This window comes from Anser brachyrhynchus (assembly GCF_964034855.1).
Source record: "Anser brachyrhynchus genome assembly, chromosome: 4".
In the NCBI taxonomy this organism is placed as follows: domain Eukaryota; kingdom Metazoa; phylum Chordata; class Aves; order Anseriformes; family Anatidae; genus Anser; species Anser brachyrhynchus.
Window position 1 is genome coordinate 23,740,866 of NC_137698.1, and position 23,830 is coordinate 23,764,695.

Consider the following 23,830-nt stretch of genomic DNA (forward strand, 5'->3'; position numbering starts at 1 on the left):
TCTGTACCTGGGAAGGGGCAATCCTAGCTATGTGTACAAACCAGAAGAAGAGAAGCTGGAGAGCAGCCCCATGGAAAGGGATCTCGTCAGCAGCAAGTTGAACATGATTCAACAGTGTGCCCTGGCAGCCAGGAGGGCCAAACATACCCTGGGGTGCATCAAGCATGGCAATGCTAGATGTTTGAGGGAAGCGATTGTACCATACTTTCTCTTTGCTGGTTTGGCCTCACTTTTGGGCACCACAGTATAAAAAGGACATAAAACTATTAGAGAGCGTCCAAAGCAGGGCTACAGACATGGTGAAGGGTCTACAGAAAAAGACATGTAAGGAGAGGCTGAAGTCACTTGGTTTATTCAGCCTAGAGAAGAGGGGACCGAGGGGACACCTCATACTGGCCTACAGCTTCCTTATGAGGGGGAGAGGAGGGGCAGGCAATGATCTCTTGTCTTTGGTGGCCAAAGACAGGACCTGAAGGAACAGTGTGAACCTGCAGCAGGGGAGGCTCAGGTTGGATATGAAGAAAAGGTCCTTCACTGAGCGGGTGGTTGGGCACTGGAGCAGGCTCCCCAGGGAAGTAGTCACAGCACCAAGCCTGTCAGAGCTCAAGAAGTGTTTGGACAATGCTCTCAGACTTACTGGCTGATTTTTGTGTTGTACTGTGAAGACCCAGGAGTTGGACATAATGATCCTTAGGGATCCCTTCCAACTCAGGATATTCTATGATTCTATAAAACTATATTCTATAAATTATATAAATTTTATATAATTCTATAAAAAGAATTAAGGGAGGTTGGACATGATCTCTTGAGGTCCCTTCCAACCCCTACAATTCTGTGATTCTGTGATTCTGTGTGAAACTGCTCCTAATTGTATTACTAGTGGTCTTCTGAACATGGTTTGGTATTTAAGCATTCCCTTCTGACATTAATGAGATTAGTTGATATGTTTTTCCTTAATACAGTTTTCTTATTCACACAAATATCCCACTTCAAATTAGGATAGGAATAGAGTATTTTTGGTAGTTATCCAGATTTCTTCAAATACATTCTTATTTCTTGGTTATGAGATATTTATAAAATGATATTAACAATAAATTTTTTTTGCAGGTCGTGCTGTATGAAATTCTTTAGGGATGGCAACTCTTTTCAAATGTTTTTGACATAGCCAAGATTGTTGAATTGAATACAAGATCTGTCTGGAGAAAATCATTCCAGAAGACAACTATTATAAGAGATTGTTGTAAAATTAACATAGTAGTGTTGCAAATTTTTGACTACTAAATCCATATAGCAATTTGAGAGTAGGTTGCCAGTTGTGTTCAGCACTGGGGAAGGTTACACACATTTCTGGTGCAATCTGAGACTTCCTGTAGCTATCAGTACCCTGGAGAGTAAGTACTTTGAGAAGTTGTGTTAAAATCACTAGATTTCAGAGGAAGGAGGACCTAAACTACTCTTATTTTCTAGCTTTATCTCTAAGGAGGTCCAAAGTTAAAGCTGCCTTATTCTTTTTACTTTAATTTAGTAATGTTTATCAGAATATTATACATTTCAAAATAAACTGACTTGGCTGCCTCCCTCTATATGCAGTAGACAGAAAGGTTTAAGGTTCAACAAGGTTTTCATTCACTTCAGTCCTTTTTCATGAAATGATAGGAGAGAACCATCTTAGCTAAACATTGCAGAACCTTGAGGACTAAAATGAAGATCTGATGCAAATTCACCTCTAGAAATGAATGGTAAGGTGCATTGTGCCTCCGTATGTATACTGATAACTAGTTGTGGTTCAGTTTCATTATATTTGCTTGTCCCAAACTGGACTGACTTCATAGAGCTTAACATATACCTGCTTCTCTGTTTCCAGTTTTGGATAGCCATCACAGGCACTTTATATAGCTTCCTTATATAAAACAATAAAATTGTGATATAAAGGGGGGAAGAGACAATTAAACACATTATTTATTTTCAAAAAAGCATCTTTAATGCTTTTAAACAGTAAAACCTTTTAAACTACTTATACAGTAGTGCAGACAGGAGTTCCTTTTTCCAAAAATTCTCCCATTCTGAGACTTCTGATGGTTCATAGGATACAGAATTCTGTATTCTTTATAAAGTAGTACATACCAATAACTCTCAGCTTATGTCTGGTACTACTTCAAAGACTTCATCTTTCATGTCAGTTAAACTAGCCAATGTGCATGCACGTATTCTGATTTAAATGAGATTTTATCACTGATTTCCGTCATAAGGAGAGGTGACAAAGATTGTTCACATGATTTGAGTAAATTTAAATGCTACTGGTTGGGTGATAGTCATTGTTGCATTTGACTAAGGTTTTAGTTATTTTAGCTGTTCTTTGGTAGCTCATTTTTTCGATGTCTTAATATATAGCATTTTCAACTCTACTGAGAATAGCTGCTACATTTTAGAACATACAATTAAATATTTACTTTGTGCCCATGTATATTTTTGCCATTGTTTCTACTGTGAAAGCTGAAAGATTGTCCTGTGAGAGCTAGAGTTCTATTTGATCTACAGTGAAATTAAAACCAAGTTACCTAATTGCATACAGTATAGGCAAAAACTCTAATATCAAGAAAATGAACATGAGCCATTACAGAGAAACTGAAATTCTAAAAAAATAAATCAATTCTTTCTTCTTCATTTGTGTTAGGCACATCTATTAGGTAAACAAGAAACAATGCTGGACTTTCTAGATAGGTTACATCTATTTGGTGACTTAAATTTCTGCAGAGTACTTCAAAACAACTTCTGCCAATTGGTAGGCAGGCTATCCTGTGCATTGTATTTACTCATGAGAAGAGGATCAAGAATTCACATTTAAAAAACTTTAAATGGAATTTTGAATGTGAACGATCTGTACCTCAAATAGCTGTGAAAAGCTTGAAAACTGGCATATAACAGAAACTACAGCATTACAACTATTATTCTAAGGCTATTTGGCTATTTCTTCTTTTTTTTTTTTTTTTCTTTCCTTGCATTCTCATCATCTTTGCAAACACCCAAAGAAGCAAACAATCCAATGACAAGATTCACTTATGGTTATATACATGTTTGTTTAGCAAAGAGTGGCAGCCATCCTCATTTCCAAATGGATACAATATTATAGCTCATTCAGATTAATCAAAAGAATATAAAAGCATAGGGACTGAAATTGGCACTCAGTATTGGAGAAAGACAAAATGGCTGAAGAGGACTAAGGAGAACAAGAGGTGATGAAATGGGTATGTTCAACTCTAGAAAGAGTGAAAAGAAGCACTCAAGTATTGGACATGACTAGTTTTTTCCTAATAATGTTGCTTCTTATGTTTATTTCCATATTTCTCATCTTTGGCACTTTAGATTACCAGGTCTTTGGGACAAAAAATGTTCTACTGTGTGTTTAGAGACCATCTGATACTTCTTAATACTACCAAATTATACTTAATAGATATATTTTTAAATGTATTTTTGGTTTCATTTGCAATATGTTTACCAGAAGCAGAGGTCAATATATTTATAGCCAGTAACTGGGCAGGAGGTCAAAAACATTATCTAATGTAAATTTTTTCATATTTAATTCAATTCCATTTGCATGCACTGCAGGAATAGCTACAAAATTAAGTTAAATAGCTCTGTATTTTAATGTTTATTAGCAGAAGGTCATGATGACAACAGCCTCTTTTTGCAAGACTAGCAATTTCAGCCCAGAAACCAGTTCACATATGCTTTTTATCAGTTTCAATTCTCATGTATCTGAAGTTTTCATTTTTATCAAAGCATTATAGTCTATTGATAAGAAAATTAGCCAAATGCTTCTTTCTTTTCCTTCATGAGATTATACAATTCTTCATCATCATAAGCAGATACAATGACACACTGTAGGTCAGGGAATAAGAATATTTAATTGTAACCCTCTATCTTACTCCTTTATTAGACACACAGATTAAGAAACCATACCTCAAGATTGTATCCAGTGTCTACCATTGTGATAAATTACTGCTGAAAAAACACAAGACATACACAAAACAAGGGTCAGATCCAGCTTCATTACTGTGAAATTTTCTGTTTTCACAGGACAAAGGCAGGTTTATCATCAGTACTCATACAGAAGTATGTCTTCTAAAACTAATAATACTTTTAGTTCATATTCTCATTTCTAAGTGCCTTAAAATAATAGTGGGTTTTCCCCCTGTAGAGTTGTTTAGAAGCATTGAGTGTGATTTTCCTTGGTAACAGAGTTTATAGTATTAGTATGCTTGGATATTTGGTATTGTAGATATTTCATAGGAAATAAGCCTTAAAAGACTCTTGAGAATTTGTCTAAGCCATTCCACTGCCCCAGGGCAAGATCAGCTCTATTTAAACCTTTCCATATATGCATTTGTCTAATTTGTTTTTTGAAAATCTTTAGTTATGGAGAACCTACAACTTTCTTGCTTAAACTGGTGCTTAACTATCCTTATTGCTGGCAACATATTTTAAAATGTCTAATGCTGTACCTTCCTTGATTCACTTTCATCCATGATGTCTTCTCTTGTTTCCATGACAATGAGTTTACTCCTTTTCATTTCCATCAGTCTGATCTTGGTATCCTTAGCGTTATCTTACCCAGACTAATCCACTCTAAATACTTTGGTCTTTGTAGATCACCTATTGTTATTAACATTCTGCACAGATCTCTCACCAATTACTCTGTCTTATCTTTCATGAAAGAATAATGCCTACAGGGGGATATAAAACTATCCTAGATGGTTTATCAGTGTGGAGCAGACTAGAGGATGCACTTCATGCATTTCATGCAGTTCCAGTCAAATGGTTCTTTTCTGTTGCAGTGCTTCATTGAGCCATGCCACAGGATTTGCTTTGATTCTTACATAAAAACTTAGTTCCTCCTGGGTTCCTCTTACCCTACACATCTACACTGTTATCATATAGGATTACTCTAAGGATCCTTTTTTGGTGTAAACTTTTCAAACCTTTCTCCATTTAAAATAAACTATGTATTCCAAATGAGCTATGGAGTCTTCCAGTAATGTTCATGCATTGATCTACATTAAGTCTTGCTGTTTCCTTAATCCCAAGTGCCCAATACTATGCCAGCAAGCCTCAGCTATTAAGAAATCTATTAGTGAGATTCTTGATTAAGTCTCATGGTAAGATATAGTGTCATAAAAAACAGGGCTGCTGACCAGAACGGCTGACTGGCATACAAAATGTTGCTCTAGAAAGGCCAACAGACAGAGAAAATGAAGACTTTCAAATGTTTTGTGGAGGTACCAGCATAAAACTTTATCAAGTGTTATGCAGTGTTACACTCTAAATTGCTCAAGAAGAGACTAAGGACAGATGGTGACTGTGACTCAAATGCCCAGGCAAATCATTCCAAATGACTTTTGAGTGAGAACAAAGATGTTACAGGTCACTAGACATTGTCTACTCATGCTGCTTAAAAAATAAAATAAAATAAATTGCTGACCTGATCTAGTGTTGGTGAGACTTTGAGGCTGTACTTGATGACCTCCAGAAGTTCCTACCGGCACTATGACTGCATGAGTTTATGAATCTGCAAAAGACTAGTATAAGCCCAGGTCATTTCTGCAGAACCGTTGTTTGGCCAGTATTTCCCTCAGCTTTTCTTTCTGCAGTTGTTTATTTCTCAGTGCAGCACTTTGAACTTTTCCTTCTTGATGGGCATCTTATTTATTTCCAACAGACATCTTAATCCATCATGATCATTTTGCATTCTAACCTTGCCCTTCATAAGGGTATCCTTCCTGGCCTGGTGTCATGTGCAGACTTACTAAGGTGCACTACACAGTCTATCACTCAAGTAATTAAATATCGAGTAGTGCCAAAACAAGAAAAAGCCTTGCATAATTTCATACAATAAGCCTTCCCAATTTAACAAAATCCCATTTTTAGGGAATGGTTTGTTAATTACATCTTTAGTAGTGTATTTCATCTGGTATACTTTGCATTACTCTTATTGGATATATCTATACTGGTAAATAAAAGCCGGTTAGGGACCAGTTCCTAGCAAAATGTAATAGATTGTTTTGTGTCCTCACTGCTTAGGGGTGTCTCCTTCAACAGCAGTACAGAAATATATTTCCAGTTCACCTTCCTCAAGTTTGCTATGTCCTGTGAGACAGAACCATATACAAACCAGTAGCATTGGACTTTGTGTAGGCTCAAGAAAATTATGGGCGCTTGCTGAGCTGGCAATGTGCACTTGCAACCCAGAAAGCCAGCTGTACCTCGGGCTGCATCAAAAGAAGCGTGGCCAGCAGGCTGAGGGAGGTGATTGTCTCCTCTCTACTTTGCTCTTGTGAGACCCCACCTGGAGTACTATGTTCAGCTTTGGGGCCCCCAATATAAGAAGGATATTGACCTAAGAGTCCATGAGGATGATCAAAGAGCTGTAGCACCTCCCACATGAAGAAAGGCTGAGGGAGTTGGGGTTGTTCAGTCTGGAGAAGAGAAGGCTCTGGGGATACGGGACTTTTTGTTAGGGAGTATAGGGATAGGACAAGGGATAATGGTTTTAAACTGAAAGAGGGTAGATTTAGATTAGGTTTTAGGAAGAAATTCTTCACTCAGAGGGTAGTGAGGCACTGGAACAGGTTGCCCAGAGAAGCTGTGGATGTCCCATCCCTGGAAGAGTTTAAGACCAGGTTGGACAGGGGTTTGAGCAACCTGACATATTGGAAGGTGTCCCTGCCCATGACAGGGGAATTAGAAATAGGTGATCTCTAAGGTCCTTCCAACCCAAACCATTCTATGATTCTATGATAAGTACATGATTCACCCTATTCACTATCCAACTGATAATTATTTATTCTCAAGCCTGAACTTTCTTAGGTATTTAGCTGTGGACATAATGACACATACACAACTTGTGGTATATAAATTAAGATATGTAATAAAAGGTCATTCTCACATTGGCATAGGAACTCAAAAGGAAAATGGTCAGAGTGCAACCTGAATAACAATTTGATCTGGTTCTTCCCAGGCCCATTGCAGGTGCTGTCAGCCCATCAAAGGCCTGTCTCCATAGGCCTAGAGGAGCAGATGGACACAAAGGCAAGCAGGAACCTAAATTAAGGGCACAGAGGAAGGGAAGCCCTATCCAGGCCCATCCCAGGGCTGAAACAAAAGTGTTTCACCCCAGCCCCAGCGACCACTTGTGCTGCACATCGAAGCAAGTCAATGTTAGAGAAGCACCTTTAGGACTGATGGGGATCCACCATTTAGGGGTAAGGGATACATTATGGGATGCAGGTCAAGAATATTTGGGGATTGTACAGAACTTATAGGATGTTTAGAAGAGGAATAAAAGTTGGGGAAGGGGAGGGATCTAGGTGATTTGGCGAGGGACAAGCATGGAAAAATAGAGTGATAATGGGATGAAAGAGACTGATGGTGAGTAAATGGGTTGCCACACTTGTCTATCCATGCCCTTGTGCCTGACCAGTTGTTGTGGTTTAACCCGGCTGGCAGCTAAACACCACACAGCCGTTCGCTCACCCTCCCCCCTCCCTCTCTGGGATGGGGGAGAGAAACGGGAAAGTGAAGCCTGTGAGTTGAGATAAAGACAGTTTATTAAGACAGGAAAATAATAATAACAATAATAATAGTGATAATGGTAATAGTATTAACAATAATAATGTGTAAGAAAACAAGTGATGCACAATGCAATTGCTCACCACCCTCTGACCGATGCCCAGCCTATTCCCGAGCAGCCGGCCCCCCCACCCCGGCCAGCCACCCCTATATATTGTTTAGCATGACGTCAGATGGTATGGAATACCCCTTTGGCCAGTTTGGGTCAGCTGTCCTGGGTCTGTCCCCTCCCAGCTCCTGCTGCACCCCTAGCCTGCTCGCTGGCAGGACAGAGCAAGAAGCCGAAAAGTCCTTGGCCTGGTGTAAACACTGCTCTGCAACAATTAAAACATCAGCATGTTATCAGCGCTCTTCTCATCCTAATCCAAAACATAGCACCCTACCAGCTACTATGAGCTACTTAACTCTGTCCTAACTGGAACCAGGACAGATATCCACCCCTTATTCCATACCATTTATGTCATGCTCAGGTTACACTCTGTCCAATACATTCTAATTAATCACCATTTTCATCTATGATATATAGCAATCATGGTAGTGATGACATACATTATTATATAATAATTAACATACTACAATTCAACTCATGGGCTATTCTCACCCAGTATCAAATCCCCTTGAGGTACACACCGGACCTCCCCATTCTTTTGCATTACCCACCAAGTGCATCCAGGTCCCTGAGCAAAAGCAATTCCACGAATGGGTTTGCCTTTTCCTGAGGCAGGAGTAGCCCAGACTGTTTTACCCAGCATGTTTCTTACGTGCACTACAGGAACTTTATCCCCTTCTACAGTGCGTAACAGGTTTGATTGGGCAGGTCCAGCTCGGTTGGCAGATCCCCTGGTATTGACTAACCAGGTGGCCTTTGCCAAATGTGTATCCCAATTTTTGAATGTCCCAGCACCCATTGCTTTCAGTGTAGTCTTCAACAGTCCATTGTATCGTTCAACTTTTCCAGAGGCTGGTGCATGATAGGGGATGTGATACACCCACTCAATACCATGTTCTTTGGCCCAAGCGTCTATAAGGTTGTTTCGGAAATGAGTCCCGTTGTCTGACTCAATTCTCTCTGGGGTGCCATGTCGCCATAAGACTTGCTTTTCAAGGCCCAGGATAGTGTTCCGGGCGGTGGCATGGGGCACAGGATATGTTTCCAGCCATCCGGTGGTTGCTTCCACCATTGTAAGTACGTGGCGCTTGCCGTTGCGGGTTTGAGGGAGTGTGATGTAATCAATCTGCCAGGCCTCTCCATATTTATATTTCAGCCATCGTACTCCATACCAAAGAGGTTTTGACCGTTTGGCTTGCTTGATTGCAGCACATGTTTCACAGTCATGAATAACCTGTGCTATAGTGTCCATGGTCAGGTCCACCCCTCGATCACGAGCCCATCTGTAGGTTGCATCTCTACCTTGATGGCCTGAGGTGTCATGGGCCCATCGGGCTATAAATAATTCACCTTTATGTTGCCAGTCCAGGTCCACCTGAGCCACTTCAATCTTAGCAGCCTGATCCACCTGCTGGTTGTTTTGGTGTTCTTCAGTAGCCCGATTCTTGGGCACATGAGCATCTACATGGCATACCTTTACAACCAGGTTCTCTACCCGGGCAGCAATATCTTGCCACAATGCCGCAGCCCAGATGGGCTTGCCCCTGCGCTGCCAGTTGTTCTGCTTCCATTGCTGTAACCACCCCCACAGGGCATTTGCTACCATCCATGAATCAGTATAGAGATAGAGAACTGGCCACTTTTCTCGTTCAGCAATATCTAAAGCCAGCTGAATGGCTTTTACTTCTGCAAACTGACTCGATTCACCTTCTCCCTCAGCAGCTTCTGCAACTCGTCGTGTAGGACTCCATACAGCAGCTTTCCATCTCCGATGCTTTCCCACAATACGACGGGACCCGTCAGTGAACAAGGCATATTTCTTCTCATTTTCCGGTAGCTTGTTGTACAGGGGGGTTTCTTCAGCACGAACCACCTCCTCCTCTGATGATATCCCAAAGTATTTGCCTTCTGGCCAGTCCATAATCACCTCCAAGATTCCTGGGCGACTGGGGTTTCCTATTCGAGCCCGCTGAGTAATCAGTGCAACCCACTTGCTCCATGTAGCATCAGTTGCATGATGCGTAGAGGGGACCCTTCCTTTGAACATCCAGCCTAGTACCGGCAGTCGGGGTGCCAGGAGGAGCTGCGCTTCAGTACCGACCACTTCCGAAGCAGATCGAACTCCTTCATATGCTGCCAATATCTCCTTTTCAGTTGGAGTATAGCGGGCCTCAGATCCTCTGTATCCCCGACTCCAAAACCCCAGGGGTCGACCTCGAGTTTCCCCAGGTTCTTTCTGCCAGAGGCTCCAGGTGGGACCATTCTCCCCGGCTGCGGTGTAGAGCACATTCTTTACATCTGGTCCTGTTCGGACTGGCCCGAGGGCTACTGCATGAACTATTTCCTGCTTAATTTGTTCAAAGGCTTGTCGTTGCTCAGGGCCCCATTCAAAAGCATTCTTCTTACGGGTTACTTGGTAGAGCGGGTTTACAATCAGACTGTAATTTGGAATATGCATTCTCCAAAACCCCACGACACCTAGAAAAGTTTGTGTTTCTTTTTTGCTAGTTGGTGGAGACATAGCTGTTATCTTGTTGATCACATCCATTGGGATTTGACGACGTCCATCTTGCCATTTTATTCCTAAAAACTGGATCTCTTGTGCAGGTCCTTTAACTTTATTCTGTTTTATGGCAAAACCGGCCTTCAGAAGGATTTGGAGTATTTTCTTCCCTTTCTCGAAAACTTCTTCTGCAGTGTCACCCCACACAATGATGTCATCGATGTACTGCAGGTGTTCAGGAGCTTCCCCCTGCTCCAGCGCAGGCTGGATCAGTCCATGGCAAATGGTAGGGCTGTGTTTCCACCCCTGGGGCAGCCGATTCCAAGTATATTGGACTCCCCTCCAAGTGAAAGCAAACTGTGGCCTGCACTGTGCTGCTAGAGGGATGGAGAAAAATGCATTAGCGATATCAATTGTGGCATACCACTTGGCTGCCTTTGATTCCAGTTCATACTGGAGTTCTAGCATGTCCGGCACTGCAGCACTCAGTGGTGGCGTGACTTCGTTCAGGCCACGATAGTCCACTGTTAGTCTCCACTCACCATTAGACTTTCGCACTGGCCATATGGGACTATTAAAAGGTGAATGAGTCTTGCTGATCACTCCTTGGCTCTCCAGTTGATGAATTAGCTTATGGATGGGACTCAGGGAGTCTCGGTTGGTGCGATATTGCCGCCGGTGCACAGTTGTGGTAGCGATCGGCACTTGCTGTTCTTCAACCCTCAGCAACCCCACAACAGAAGGGTCCTCTGAGAGACCAGGCAAGGTAGACAACTGTTTAATGTCCTCTGCCTCCAAGGCAGCTATGCCAAAAGCCCAGCGGAACCCTTTTGGGTCCTTGAAATATCCTCTTCTAAGATAGTCTATGCCAAGGATGCACGGAGCATCTGGGCCAGTCACAATACGGTGCTTTTGCCACTCATTACCGGTTAGACTTACTTCAGCCTCCAATACAGTTAACTGCTGGGATCCCCCCGTCACACCATAAATACAGATGGGCTCTGGCCCTTTATAGCTTGATGGCATTAGAGTACATTGTGCACCGGTGTCTACCAAAGCCTTATACTTCTGTGCGTCTGACGTGCCAGGCCATCGAATCCACACAGTCCAATAAACTCGATTGTCCCTTTCCTCCCCCTGGCTGGAGGCAGGGCCCCTCTAGTCCTGGTCAGAATCTTCATTTCTGTGTTTAAAGGACTGCCTGCTGGAAGTTGGAGCAGCAAACCTTTCAGAGAACTCCCTTTTCCCAATTGTTTTCCTTTGCAATTCACGTACCCGTGCCTCTAGGGTCGCAGTAGATTTTCCATCCCATTTTCTCATGTCCTCTCCATGGTCACGTAGGTAAAACCACAGGGTGGCGCGGTGTGTGTGCCCACCATATTGTCTTCCTTGCATAGATGAACGTTTACCCCTAATAGCTGAGACACTGGTTTGTACAGGTGGGGAGGAAAATAATCTCTCTTCAAGTTGGTGGATCTTTTCAGAAAGTTTCTCCAAGGTATTCTCTTTTAGCTGGTGGACACTGGTTCGTTCAGGTGAAGGGGAAGATAATCTTTCTTCAAGTTGGTGGATCTTTTCAGAAAGTTTCTCCAAAGCATTCTCTTTTAGCTGGTGGACACTGGTTCGTTCAGGTGGAGGGGAAGATAAATTCTCTTTAAGTTGGTGGACCTCTTCAGAGAGTTTCTCCACAGCTGAGACACAGGCCTTTAGGGAAGAGGAGAGATTTCCTTCGTACTGCCGGAGTATTTTAGTCACTTAATTCACTGTGGGATTCTCCTCCTCTTTCCAGGTTAGTATTGCCAATGAGTTGGCATATGATGATGGGGCACTCTGTACAAACTTCCGCCACATGGGTAGTGTACACCGGACTGCATCTGGATCTGCGGATGTTTGTGCGTCGTCTAGGTCCTTATAAATTACTTCCCGTACGGCCAATTCCCTCAGGTACTGAATTCCCTTCTCCATGGTGGTCCATTTGCTTGGTAAACATACAAGTTCTTCCTTGAAGGGATACCTTTCCTTCACAGCTGACAGGAGACGCCTCCAGAGGCTGCGAGATTGTGCTCCATCTCCAATTGCTTTGTCAATGCATGCGTCCCTAGCAAGGGATCCCAGCCGCCTGGCTTCCTTGCCCTCCAATTCCACATAATTGGCTCCCGTGTCCCAGCACCGGAGCAGCCAGGTGACAAGCTGCTCGCCTATACAGCGACCAAAATCTTTTCGCACATCTCGTAGCTCACGCTGGTATAGAGTCCGGGTAATTACTGTTGATTTTTCGACATCCTCATCCTCATCTTCAGTCTTCTGCACCTTTGATGGCCGGTGTAGAGTCCGGGTAGTTACTGTTGATTTTCCGACATCCTCATCCTCATCTTCAGTCTCCTGCACCTTTGATGGCTGGTATGGAGTCCGGGTAGTTACTGTTGATTTTTCGCCATCCTCATCCTCATCTTCAGTCTCCTGCACCTTTGATGGCCCAGCCTCGTCTTCACTACGCCCAGACTTAGCAGAAGACTGTCTGCGTTTTAAACGACCTGAGCCTCTATACCATTTTTTCACCTTGTCTACAGGGGCAACTTGCACTGCTACAGCTCGTTTCTCTGACCCAGACACAGGGTCTGCCACAGGGGTTGGAATACCCTCTGCGGGGTCAACTTGCACTGCTACAGCTCGTTTCTCTGACCCAGCCACAGGAGTGGGAGCAGCTGCACGAGCTGGGGCAGCTGCAGGAGCTGGAGCGGCTGCAGGGGCTGGAGCTGGAGCAGCTGCAGGAGCTGGAGCTGGAGCGGCTGCAGGAGCCGGAACGGCTGCAGGAGCTGGAGCTGGAGCGGCTGCAGGAGCTGGAGCTGGAGCGGCTGCAGGAGCTGCAGCTGGAGTGGCTGCAGGAGCTGGAGCCGGAACGGCTGCAGGAGCTGGAGCTGGAGCGGCTGCAGGAGCTGGAGCCGGAACGGCTGCAGGAGCTGGAACTGGAGCGGCTGCAGGAGCTGCAGCTGGAGTGGCTGCAGGAGCTGGAGCTAGGTTGCTAGTAGCATCAATTGCAGCTCGATAGGCACAAGCCAGACCCCAGCACGCTACAGTGATTTGTGTCACTTTGGAACTGCCAGTGTCATGACACCTTTTTTTCAAGCATTCTGCCAGCTTTTTAGGATTTTGCAGTTGTTCAGGGGTGAATGTCCAAAACACTGGAGGTGACCACTGCTCTAGAAACCTGCCAATATCCTCCCACACTCCCTGCCACTCGCAACTATCCCGCCTCAAGACAGATCTCCGGATGAGATTCCTAAGTAGTTGTTTAACCCTCCACAAAATCTGAAGCGCATTCAGGAGACATAACAACAAGAGCAGGCTGGTCTGAGTATCCCAAGGATATTCAACATCTCGGAGAACCACCGTAACTAGCTCGGGGGATAAGAGGGTGGTGGTGAAGGAGAAAGGGAGAGTGAACAGGTAGGGAAACATGTCTTCCCCTGTCCCCTTCACAGATTGGCTCCCTAACGAAAACAGGCAATAGGTGTAATTGCTAATAGTTTCCGAGATATGGGTTCCAAAGTATAGAGTCGACGTCAGTGCTGAGTACAAATACCAGGTTAAAGTCGTGACCAGATATTTCATCATTTCATAAGCCATTGCTACACCGCACAGTACCATAACAATCTTAAACCAGGGCCCGGAAAGGATAAACAGTGCAACAGGGAGCACATACAGAAAGTAACGCACCATAAAACTCAATTTGGAATACAGGTACAGCAGACTGGAGATTAAGGCAATCAACATCGTGACTAGCAACTATTAAGCAGGTCCAATACTTATACCAATTTTAGTTTAACACACTCTGGTCAGATTTGTCGATATCTCAACCCTTTGGGCCCCACGTTGGGCGCCAAAAGGACTGTTGTGGTTTAACCCGGCTGGCAGCTAAACACCACACAGCCGTTCGCTCACCCTCCCCCCTCCCTCTCTGGGATGGGGGAGAGAAACGGGAAAGTGAAGCCGGTGAGTTGAGATAAAGACAGTTTATTAAGACAGGAAAATAATAATAACAATAATAATAATAATAGTGATAATGGTAATAGTATTAACAATAATAATGTGTAAGAAAACAAGTGATGCACAATGCAATTGCTCACCACCCTCTGACCGATGCCCAGCCTATTCCCGAGCAGCCGGCCCCCCCACCCCGGCCAGCCACCCCTATATATTGTTTAGCATGACGTCAGATGGTATGGAATACCCCTTTGGCCAGTTTGGGTCAGCTGTCCTGGGTCTGTCCCCTCCCAGCTCCTGCTGCACCCCCAGCCTGCTCGCTGGCAGGACAGAGCAAGAAGCCGAAAAGTCCTTGGCCTGGTGTAAACACTGCTCTGCAACAATTAAAACATCAGCATGTTATCAGCGCTCTTCTCATCCTAATCCAAAACATAGCACCCTACCAGCTACTATGAGCTACTTAACTCTGTCCTAACTGGAACCAGGACACCAGTGTAATCTGTTCTGACTTCTCATAAAGTTCCTTTCTAGCTTTTTTCTCAGGTAAGGAACTCTATCTGCTGTGTCTGCATGTGTGTATGTATGGAATGTCAGCCACTGGTGTGGGACCCCAGGTCACAAGGTCTCTGTGGGGGGCCAGCACCTGTATGGGGCCAGCACCTGGAGGAAGTATCTGTCTGGCTGCCAGCGGCTGGGCTAGTAATGCAGGCTGGAGGGTCTGTGTGCTCAGTGCTACTGACCCTAAGTGAGTGACACCAAGCACCAGCTCTGGGTGTGGGACCTGTGACTGTGGTGCAGCACCTGGAGTTGCAACAGACCTCTGTCTTTCTCAGCCAGAGAGGAGCAGGATCAGGATCAGGATCAGGCTGTTGGAGGATCAGGATCAGGATCAGGGAGCAGGAGCAGGATCAGGCTGTTGGTGTTGTCTATGTTTGTATGAGTGCTCTGCGTATCTGCCTGTACGGAGTGGCCAGCCATTTATATACATTTCATATACATGTGCTCTGTTTGCATCTGTCTGCTGGGAATATATCTTCAGCCTTGTTATTGGTTGAGCCTGGGGCATGAAATTGCAGCATCCTTACCTCTCTTGGGCTTTTGGACCTGGCCTGATATTTTATGCCAAAAATAAGTACCTGAGGAGCTTTGCAGTTTGGAAATATGTCCAGAAGTACCTGAACTGCCCCTGTATCTAAAGAAGGTTTCCAATTTACAGGTACCCTGACTGTACTTTGCTATTAAAAACAACAACAACAACAAGAAAAATTATGCATTTCAGCTATTCACACTCTAAAGTCACTTAAATGAAGGACAAAGTAAAATCCCCTAAGATTTCGTAATGCAGATGGCACTACTTATTTATATGGTATTACATTAAATATATTAAATAGAACTATGGCCCCTCTAGACCCCTCTTTCTTCTTTGTATAAAGTAAATTTACATACCATCACATCCAATAATCAGGATTGTAAAGAAAACCAAGGCTAAAGTAATTGTGGTCAAGAATCAGTTACTGTTTATCTAACCCCTTACTGAGTGACTTTTGCAATTCACATAGGATACCTGAGAAAATGTACTGTTGATCTGTTACAGACAAACTCTAACAATATTATAAAGTTACTTATTTCAGGACTATTTCTTTTCCATGATATAGCTATCACTTTTCCAAACATATCTTGAATGTGTTTACACAGCTTTTATTGTCTGTGCTGTCTGAAGAAAGCTGACGCTCATCTGCATGTCAGCTACATTTTTCTTATTTTTAATTGAAATATTGTTCATTTTTTTTTCTCCTCTCCTCTCCTCGCCTCTCCTCGCCTCGCCTCGCCTCTCCTCGCCTCGCCTCGCCTCGCCTCGCCTCGCGCCTCGCCTCGCCTCGCCTCGCCTCTTGCTACTGAGTTCACCTAATATTTAAAAATATGCCTTGAATATATACAGAATTTTATATTACTTATCACAGAATCACAGAATCACAGAATGGCCGAGGTTGGAAGGGACCTCTGAAGATCATCTAGTCCAATCCCCCCCGCTGAACAGTATCCAGTCTAATAGCTGTGGTTTTTTAGACACAAGCACACTGTAGATGTAGAGTGTTACTTTGCACTGTAGAAACTGTATTTGAAGACAGTGTAATTACTATTGCTACATATATAAAGAACTGGAAAAACAAACAAACAAAAAAAAAGGAAAGAAAAATGTACTTATCACATGCCATGACAAGCTTACTGAGGCTTTAAATGAACATATATATTTATAAAATTGCCTTTGACAATTCACAATATCTGATTATGTGGCAGGATGCTCTGACAAAGGATTTGATTATATGGTACACTGAGCCGTGGCTAGTAAATAATAATCTTCTACATTCATGGTTCTACTTATTATTGTTAGAAAAGTGGTACAATATTGAAAATTATTAAGTGCCACAAACAAATCAATTATTGATGCAAGACATCATGTATCATTTGGAAACGATAACAAAGATCTTTTACTTCATTTTACTTCTGCATCAAGGAATTTTGTAAATGGCAGCAAGTGAAATGTTGATCATTTTATATAAGAAAGAATTGGGCCAAAGCGAATAACACAGGACAAATTGCTGTATATTTTATTTCAAAAATATTGTACTTTTGTTTGACTGCTAGTAGTTTAGTAAGTGTTATCTAATCAGTTCTGGTCAGAAGTAAGAATATACTTGGTGACAGTTAAAATGTTCAGAGTGATTTAAATGATTTAGCTGTCTGGGACAAGTTTATTCTGGTGGATGCACAGCGGTGAGAATTCATTTCATTTGCATGATTAACTATCTGGCGGTAAGTCAGCTCCTTACAGAAGATACATTCCCTTTATTGCAAGACACTTTGCTTTGCAGCTTGGTGCATTATTGTGGGCAAAGAGCTGCTATAATGCAAATACATTACTTGATTCCAGGCTCCTAGCCTCTCAGCACAAAGTCCAGGTAAGTGAATTCTCTGAAGTTACATATGTGGAAAAGGTTTAAGACTCAAATATGATGCTGTCAATTGAGATCTCAATTCTCAAGTCAACAAACCTCAGAATCCATGATTGGTTTTGAAAATGGAAGTTGAGAATCCATCACTAAAGTTCTTCATTTTTTTTCTGAAACCTGATTGGACTTTGACACTCATCTGTAGATGGAAACTACAGCAAATCTAACATTACCAATTGTTGCTGTTTGTTGCTCAGTCTTGTCCTATTATGTTGTATGTGTGTTTGTTTGTTTTAAAGTAATAGCCTGTCGTACTCCCTCATCCATGACTGGCTCGGTTAAGCCTTTTTTAAAACCACAATTACCGTACAATTTTTAATCAAAAAAATCATATTTTTAAAAGAGCAACAGTAGATCTTGCAAAATCTTTTCTTTATGCATCAATGTATTTTCAATAGGTAAAATAATAAATTTTAGCAATCTCATATTTCAACAATGAACAAGGGTGAGATCTGACAGGACGCCAAGTAAATATATTGAAAATATGAATATATTAAGGAAATTCAAGTAACAGAGACTTCAACTTGTCTACTTAGCATAGCACAGAAAATCTGCCATGTAATAACACTTAAGAATAACTTAATGTAAGAAAGAATAAAACTACAACAAAAAAGTAAAATCTTACGAAATGTTTGACAGTTCTTATAAATTGCAATTTTCTTTCATGCATTAGAGACAATCAAGTTTGCTCCAAACTTTTTTTCTAAAAATTAATTTCCAAATCCGTATCTTCCTTAAAATTCACACTATATTAAAAACAAAAGAAAAAACAAAACAAAACAAACAAACAAAACTAACCTAACATAATCAACCCCCCCACCCCCACATAGACTGTCTTGCCACTTTCTTAAACAACAAACTCTAAATTATAAAATCTATAAGAATAGTATAGTGTCAAGGGATCTTAAAGCACTATTTCTACTTACTGGCTCCCTTGCTGTTGATAGAGAACTCCATTCCATCCCAACCTAGGGCCCTCAGTCTCTCGCCATGAATCCATCTGGGGGTGGGGGTGCCTAGGGAAGTGTGAGATTTGAACAGACACTTAATAAACTCACAGCATAACACTGCAACCTTCTGCTTTGACAGGTACTCAGGTACAATCCTTGCAGGACGATTGGGGTGTGGAGGCTGCTAAACCTCCAGCAATGGTAAATGGAGCTCAGTCCTGCAGCAACACAAAAAAGATACTAGACAAATAGAAACTTCTTACGATAGTGTCTCAGCCTGCTTTGCTTCATACTTACCACTATTTACTCACCAGAAATCCATTGTAGTATTCGATTTATACCACAGAATATAGCAAAGATGCCAGTCGGGTGTTAGCACATGTTCTACTAGATGCCATAAAGACACATTTTTTTCTTCAGATTAATTTTCCTTCTTCTTCTTCCTCTTCTTCCTCTTCTTCCTCTTCTTCCTCTTCCTCTTCTTCCTCTTCTTCCTCTTCTTCCCCTTCCCCTTCCCCTTCCCCTTCCCCTTCCCCTTCCCCTTCCCCTTCCCCTTCCCCTTCCCCTTCCCCTTCCCCTTCCCCTTCCCCTTCCTCTTCCCCTTCCCCTTCCCCTTCCCCTTCCCCTTCCCCTTCCCCTTCCCCTTCCCCTTCCCCTTCCCCTTCCCCTTCCCCTTCCCCTTCCCCTTCTCCTTCTTCTTCTTCTTCTTCTTCTTCTTCTTCTTCTTCTTCTTCAGATAATCTTCCTTTCCTATTAAAAAAAACCACCAACATAACCCACCATGTATATATATATATATATAAAACACCATATATAACACCATACACCATATATATATTGCAGAACAAGAGTCAGAGGGATCTAGATAATTTAAATAGAACTTTTTGAAATTTCTCAGGTAAAAACTTGCTCTGAAGTGTGCAGGCTACCCTCTCATCTTTACAGAATCACAGAATCAAAGAATGGTTGAGGTAGGAAGGGACTTCTGGAGATTACCTAGTACAAAGACCCTGCTCAAGCAGGGTCACCTTGAGCATGTTGCACATGGACACAGTACATGTAGATGTGACCTCACCAGGACTGAACAGAGGGGAAGGATCCCTTGACCTACTGGGAACACTCTTCCTAATGTATCATTGACCAGGGCACATTGCTGGCTCATGGTTAACTTGTTGTCCACCGGGACTCCCAGGTCCTTCTCCACAGAGCTTCTTTTCCAGCAGATCAATCCCCAACCTGTACAGGTACATATGGTTATTCCCCTTAGGTGGGAAAAAAAAAAAAAAAAAAAAAAAGCCTTCCAGGAAAAAGAAGCCTTGCTGAAAAAAAGCCTGAAAAAAGCCTTGCTTTCAAGGTGGACAACATCCATTGCTCTCCTCTCATCTACCCATCCAGTCATTCCAACATCAGATTGGTTAAACATGATTTCCCCTTGATGAAACTATGCTGACCACTCCTGATCACCTTCTTATCCTCCACATGCTTGGAGATGACCTCCTGGATGAGCTGCTCCATCACCCCATCACCTTTCCAGGGATGGGGATGAGGCTGACTGTAGTGTAGTTTTCTGGGTATTCCTTCTTGTCCTTTCTGAAGATTGGAGTGACATGGGCTTTCTTTCAGCCTTCAGGCAACTCCCATGTTCTCCACAATCTTTGAAAGATGTTGGAGAGTGGCTTAGGAATAAAGTCCACCAGCTCCCTCAGCACTCACGGGTACGTCTCATCTGGGCCCATGGATTTATGGGTATTAAGCTTTGTGGGTATCTTAAAGCAGAATCACCCCAAAAAATATGCATTTAAAAAGAATGGGAAATGAGATAGGAAACACTTTAGACAAGGCTAGTCAAATAAGTGCAGTTTCATTTTAAAGTTTCAGAAACAGAGGAAATACATGCTGATATTAAACAATACACTTGAAGTTAAAACTGTTAAAAAAAAAAGTATTCTTAATGTTTATAAGCACCTGGAGCTCCTGCTGTACAAGGACAGGCTGAGAAAACTGGACCTGTTTAGCCTGGAAAAGAGAAGACTGAGGGGAGACCTCATCAATATTTATAATTATCTGAAGGGAGGGTGTCGAGAGGATGGAGACAGTCTCTTTTCAGTTGTGCCCAGCAACAGGACAAGAGGCAATGGGCACAAACTGAAGTACAGTAAGTTCTGGCTGAATATGAGAGGGCACTTCTTTACTGTGAGGGTAATAGAGCACTGGAAGAGGTTACCCAGAGAGGTTGTGGACTCTCCTTCTCTGGAGATACTCAAAATGCATCTGCATATCATCTTGCTCAATGTGTTCTAGGTGATCCTATTTGATAGGGGGGTTGGACTAGATAATCTTCAGAGAGGTCCCTTCCAACCTTGGCCATTCTGTGATTCTGTGATATATGTTTTTTGGCTTTATTTCTGTAATTTTTCAGTCTAAAAACCATGTCATGATGTACAAAAATTCCTGCAATGTTTGGTTGACATTGATATTTTCAAGTGAATAAAATCAGTTCAGCAAGTCTGATAGATCTATCAAGAGTTTTTTAAGTGTACATCGTTGTCTATTTTCTGTCTAATCAATAAGTTTGATTACTTCTGTCGTTTTTTTGCCAGAGACATTACAGTGATTTCAGCAGCTTTTTGTCATACTATCTAATGTTAAGTTTACATTTAAAAGGACACCATACAAAGAATAGAGTATGCACCATACAAAGAATAGAGTATGCATAGTAGTTTTGTGAAAAACAAGTACAATATTTTGTGGGGCATTTCCATTTACAAACTAAGTACAAAATCATCTCTCTGGTAGACACAAATACAGTATGATTTATGACTAAAAAGATAGTATTATTTTCACTGATTTATTGTATTCAAAATAAAAAATGTGTGACCTACAACATAATCTCAATCAAGACAAGAATAAGAATGTCACAGCTTGGTTATACATAGTGTAGAAAGATTTGTGGATTACTCCACAGAGAAAACAAGATTACAAATGATTCAAACAGTGTAGAAATGAACTCTGCAAGGGAAGAGTATAGACCATTTTAGAAGGTACATGCATCAACATGTTCAACAGAATGGAGACTGTCACTCCAGCATCTCCAGGTGTTATTTTTTGAGTAAGTATAGCATGAAAGTGAAATATTTATACAATTGCACAAAACTGAAGTATTTGTGTTCTCTTAGAGTGGGACCAGTCATGAAATAATGTATTAACATTTTTAAATGATTTTTTTCATAGTCTGGGCAATTTCTCCATTTGCTGTAACTGAGCTCTCTATCCCTGTATTCCCATATGGAGATTATTCAGAATGTAGCAGTAGACATATTGCAGGAAAGGTAAAACATAGGATTTTTCAATGGTTTCATAGTACTATTGGGAACTAATTTACTTAAAAAAATAGTTGAGAAAAAGAGATACATGGACTATGACCTGCACTGAATATGTGGCTTCTATTCTTTTCAAAACCAAATCCCTCAAATAAAGGAAATATTTTGATATACCTGCTTTGACGTTGACTTCAAGGGGACTTCAAACACCACAAGCTACATGGAAACTTGGAGAATTTAAAAAACAGCAGACTAGAACATGTCAGCAAATGGAAAAAGTGAAAAACACTTTAAAGAGGAAGATGAAAGCTTCAAAATTCAGGATAGAGCAGAATGTCACAGTCAGGAAAGAAAGAAAATTGTGGAGACAAAGAAGTTAAGTAAGATAAGAGAAAACAAGAAAAATTAAAACAAATCAAGCAAGACAAACAACAATTTAATTATCAGCTTGGTCAACTAGCCAGGAAGTTAGAAGTAGAAAAACAATAAATAAGTATTCAGTAAGGAGACAAAAGTAGGAAAGATTAACTTAACATACAAAAAAGCAACAATGGTTAGTTATTATTATATATGCATAATGTCTGTTTACAATATACTTGAGTCTATATCATCCGTACTACTCAAGGTTGGATACTGCTAAGCTCATTTTCTTCATTGTCTTTGTATAAAGGAAAACTGTACTCCAGAAACTCAAAGAAGAAAACGAACTTTCATACCATAGAATCATAGGATATCTTGTCTTGTAAGAGACCCACAAGGATCATTGAGTCCAACTCCTGGCTCCAGACAGGACCACCCAAAAATCAAACCATATGACTGAGAGCATTGTATAGTACAACTGGAGACCTACCATCCAGAATAACACCTGACACAGATATAATGGACATGATATGGTATGTTCTACAGCATTGTGACCTTGTTTGTTTGTTTGTTTTCAAGCAAATGTGAATTAGAATTGTTTTTAGGTAAATGAAGGGTTTAAATATGTTATGAGACCTCTCCAAATCCTCTCAGAAGAGTGGGTCAATATTTTTTGTCTTTTCCATATCGTTTTTAAGTGTTCACTCCTAAAAAAGCTCAGATTTCCACTTCTGAAAAATATTTTTATAAAATATTTATTTATAACTGTCCTGGTTCCAGTTAGGACAGAGTTAATTTTCCTCCTCGTAGCTGGTAGGGTGCTATGTTTTGGATTAGGATGAGAAGGGCGCTGATAACATGCTGATGTTTTAATTGTTGCAGAGCAGTGTTTACACCAGGCCAAGGACTTTTCGGCTTCTCGCTCTGTCCTGCCAGCGAGCAGGCTAGGGGTGCAGCAGGAGCTGGGAGGGGACAGACCCAGGACAGCTGACCCAAACTGGCCAAAGGGGTATTCCATACCATCTGACGTCATGCTAAACAATATATAGGGGTGGCTGGCTGGGGTGGGGGGCCGGCTGCTCGGGGATAGGCTGGGCATCGGTCAGCGGGTGGTGAGCAATTGCATTGTGCATCACTTGTTTTCTTACACATTATTATTAATACTATTATCATTATCACTATTATTATTGTTATTATTATATTCCTGTCTTAATAAACTGTCTTTATCTCAACTCACAGGCTTCACTTTCCCGTTTCTCTCCCCCATCCCAGAGAGGGAGGGGGGAGGGTGAGCGAACGGCTGTGTGGTGTTTAGCTGCCGGCTGGGTTAAACCACAACAATAACAATATTTTAAATGGATATTAATAAAATTGAAATTTATTATGGACTTTTCTCCTTAGTAGACTTTCCTAACTACTTTCAGAAATGTCTCCTTTCTTTCTTTCTTTCTTTCTTTTTCTTTCTTTCTTTCTTTCTTTCTTTCTCTCTTTCTTTCTTTCTTTCTTTCTTTCTTTCTTTCTTTCTTTCTTTCTTTCTTTCTTTCATCAAAACATTATTCTTTACTTAGATACAGAATTTATTTGTCATCATTGCTACAAATTATATAAAATAATTCAATTAAAAAAAAAAAGCAGGAAACAACTTTAAAATCTGTATTTCCCTTCCATACTTATTTCACATGTGCAATCATGGAATCGTAGAATAATTCAGGTGGGAAAGGACCTTACAGATCATCTATTTCCAATCCCATGCCATGGCCAGAGGCTTCCTCCACTATGTCAGATTTCTCAAAGCCCCATAAAACCTGGCTTTAAATATTTGTGTGGACAACGTGTTCCAGTGCCTCACCACCCTTTGAGTAAAGAATTTCTTCCCAATATCTAATCTAAAGCCACCCTCTTTCAGTTTAAAGCCATTACCCCTTGCCCTATCCCTACAATCCCTGACAATGAGTTCCTCCCCATCT